Raw genomic sequence first — 3,965 nt, forward strand, 5'->3', positions numbered from 1 at the left:
ACCTCTCAACTTGCCAAGACTCATTCAACAGGTTATGGGCCGGGTGCAAATCCCGGGTAACCTACCTTTTCTCACATTGGTTATAGACTTGGTATCTGTAGCAGGAGTCTCCTATCGAGCTGGGGATACGAGGACCATGATTCCTAGGGCTGACGAATTTGTTCTGAATGGGAAGTATATCAAACCTCCAGCACCATCTGTGAGCCGGAATGAAGGCCTGTCCTTCGACGCCCCTTCATCATCCGCTTATACAAAATCCACACCTCATGCACTACCACCACCCACCAATCAGTTGCTACTCGAGATCCTTGAGAGGTTAGACCGGCAAGGTCGGTGGATTGAGCAAATAGAGCGCCGCAACAAGCGCCGATACAACTACTTGAAGGAGCTCGCTGTTAGTACTCACCCACCTCCGGAAGAGCCCGATACCCCGGAATCCACTTCACATGACAGCATGGGGAGCCATGACAAGCCGTACAATTGAAGTGATGATTCCAACCCCACTTTGCTCATCACTGATGGCAGGACCGTGCCAAGCCTTAAGTGTGGGGAGGTCGGTAACTGACTTCTGAAGGTAACATCTCTCTTTCAACACCAATATTTAATTTTTCTTTTACATGAGTAGTAGTTGCTTGCATTTAGGTACTTATTGGTTGAAGTGATAAATTCTTTTTCAAGACACTATTTTATAGCATTTTACTAATTTGAATTAAAATTTTTTGTTAAACTTGTTTGAAGATATTTAATTCGGAACATGGTCTTAGAGATCGAACACACAAAACCAATGAGATTTTGAACCTATTTGATTGGTTGCATTTTATCAACCAATATTTTATTTTGGTGTGTGTTGTTCTCTCTAAAATTGTGATCTATATCTTACTTGATTCTATATTTCCATGGTTTGATGTATGCATATACTTATGTAGGCCTTGTTTCACTTAGCTCACATATCCATATGGCCTTACCCTATCATTACCCTTTGCAACCCCATGTTGAGCCATTTTACCCCATTTATTCTTTATTTTAGCACATCATTAACTCTAAGCGTAAAACAATAAATGTCCCTAATTTGAATCCTTGATTAGCTTAGACTAGTGAAGTGTACATGAATTAAGTGTGAAAAAATTGAATTGGGGAATACATGTTTAGGAAATTGGGTATTCTATATTCCTATATGAAAATGTGAAAACAGTTGGGCACTTGTTCATACATCTAGCACATTAATCATATACATTAACTCACTGAAAAAAAATAAAAAAAAAACAAGAAAAAAATATGAATAATAAGAAAAGAAAAAAAAAGAAAGAAAAAAGAGAAAGCATTAAAAAGGGGACAAAATGCCCCAAGGCTAATAAGTGAACTAATGCATATGACTTGTACTTAAAAGATATCAAGGTGCATGAATTTGTGGAAAAATAGTTAATGGATGGCTAGGCTTTGCATTGTGATAACATGGAATGTCTTAAGTTAGGTGGGAGGTTTAGGTTAATCAAGGATTCAGATTTTTGTCCACTTAACCAAATACATTCCTACCTTGACCCTAACCCCATTACAACCCTTGAAAAGACCTCTTGATATGTGTATTTGTGCATTAAATTGTGTTGATTGGTAGAAGAAAAGCAAGCCTTAGAAAGCAAGATTAGTAGAGAACCGAGAGAATCGACCCATAAACACTTGAGTGATTAGAGTGTATACACTTCCAGTGAGGGTTCGGTGCTCAAGTCTTTGTTCCCGACTTTCATGAGCTTTCTTCTTGCAAGTTTACTTGTTCTTTATTTTGAGATTTAAATTAGTGGAATTCACTTATGGTTGTTCATGGAGAATTTGTTTACTTTAAACCATGTAGGTAGAAGAATTTTAGCATGTAATTGTATTTGCATAGATAGGTTGCATTGCATGAGTCTCACCTTTTTTTCCTTCATTCTTTTGGTCTCCTTGAGCTTAGCATGAGGACATGCTAATGTTTAAGTGTGGGGAGATTAGATACCCCACTATTTTATGATATATTTTGGACTGAATTGAGTGGGTTTTGTCAACTTCTCTCACACTTATTCATGTAAATTGCATGTTTTTCATTTCCTTCCTAATTTTGTGATATGATTGAAAACATGCTTCCTAGGCCTTAAAATTATTAATTTTTAATTCTCCTTTATACCATTCGATGCCTTGATGTGTTTGTTAAGTGTTTTCAGGTTTACAGGGCATGAATGGCTTAAAGGATGAAGAGGAAGCATGTTAAAGTGGAAGGAACACAAGAAACTAAGGAGCTGAGAAGTAAGGAGTGACGCGCACTATGCGTGTGCGTGATGTGGAGCATCTTTAACTATCTTTATCATCTTATTTTCTCAACTAATTTTTGTTTGCTTTTGTTAAATTTTCTATTTTCATGGTATTTATTATTGAAATACTTATTCTTGATTGTCTGACTAGAATAGTTAATTGACCATTGTTTGCTTGATCCATTAATCCTCATGGGATCGATCCTCACTCACATGAGGTATTACTTGATACGACCCAGTGCACTTGCTGGTATTTTGTGGTTTATAAAATCCGCATCATTTAGCTTGATGAAGAAAGTTGACTATCTCATTATATCCCTTGAACATCCACTTATCAAAATTTCAAATCTCTCTTTTGTTTTTGGATGTAAGACAAACTTGCAACATCTTTTATGAAACTTTTGGTATCCAAATTCTTTTAGATCTTTTTATGTTAAATTTTTTTGGTTGTCAAAGAGCATCATGAACAATCTTATAAACTTTATCACTAATTTTATTTTCAAAAATAAAGCATTGAGGAGAGGAGTGACCAACTTGATTACACTTGCTGCAAGCGTTTTTCTTTGCTGAATATTTCACATCACAAGGAGGATTATTATTTTTGAAAGAAGTTGCCTTTTGGTTCCTTTTGAAAACGTTCAGTTATTTTGTTTTGAAAGAAGAAGCTTTAAAATAATTTTAAGAATATATTCTTTTTCTTTTTCATAGTCGATACCAAATTTTATAAATAGAGGCCTTTGACTAACAAGAACTTTGTCCAAGTTTTCATATCCTTGAGAAAATTTTGCTAAGTTTATTTTTATCAATGAGATCAATTGATGCAGTAGCCAAATTCTTCAATTTAAGTTCCTCTAGTTCAATTTTTAAAAGCTCAGTTTCTTTATTTAAAACACTAGAAGATTTAGCCACAATCATTGATTTTTGAACTTATTGTTCTCCAATTTCAAAGCTTCATTTTCTTTCTTGCATTGTCCTTTGGAATTTACAATTAAATCATAAACAATAATATGCAATTCACTAAGTGATAGTTTAAAAAAATTTAACTCATTAATATTATCGTGATCAGCCATCAGACAAACATGATCTTCATGATAAGATTTTTCTCCTTCATCATCATTTTCTAAGTCATCCCATGAGGTCATCAACACTTTTTTTTTGTGTGAACATTTTGCCTTGCAGTGACTTGGTTCATTGCAACAATGACAAATGACTTTATAAACTTTGGACGATGAACTTTTGCCTCTGCCCTTTTATTTTATTAGCTTTCTCAATCTTCTAGCAGTGAATTCCATCTTATCATTGGATAGACTATCTTCAGATTCTTCTTCTTTTGATGTGATTCTTGATTTAAATACCACTCCTATTTTCTTGTTATCTTTGCTCAGATGTGTAGATTCACAGTCTAGCAATTTTTCTCTTACTTCATCATAAGTATTCTTGTTTAGATCATTAGCTTCAGATATGGTAGTCATGGTCTCCTATTGCTTGGTAAGACTTTAGTGTTCTCCCATTGCATCAAGATTTTTGACGATGATGGAGAACCTTGATGCACCACTATTTCGTGGTGCATTTTATGCTGAATTGATGGGATTTTATCACCTTTTCTCACACTTATTCACTAAAATAGCATGATTTTGTATATTCTCCCTAATTTGTACTTAAGAGTGAAAACATACTTTTTAGGCC

Source organism: Arachis ipaensis, chromosome B3 (genome assembly GCF_059453495.1).
Source record: "Arachis ipaensis isolate K30076 ecotype BB chromosome B3, ASM5945349v1, whole genome shotgun sequence".
Lineage (NCBI taxonomy): Eukaryota > Viridiplantae > Streptophyta > Magnoliopsida > Fabales > Fabaceae > Arachis > Arachis ipaensis.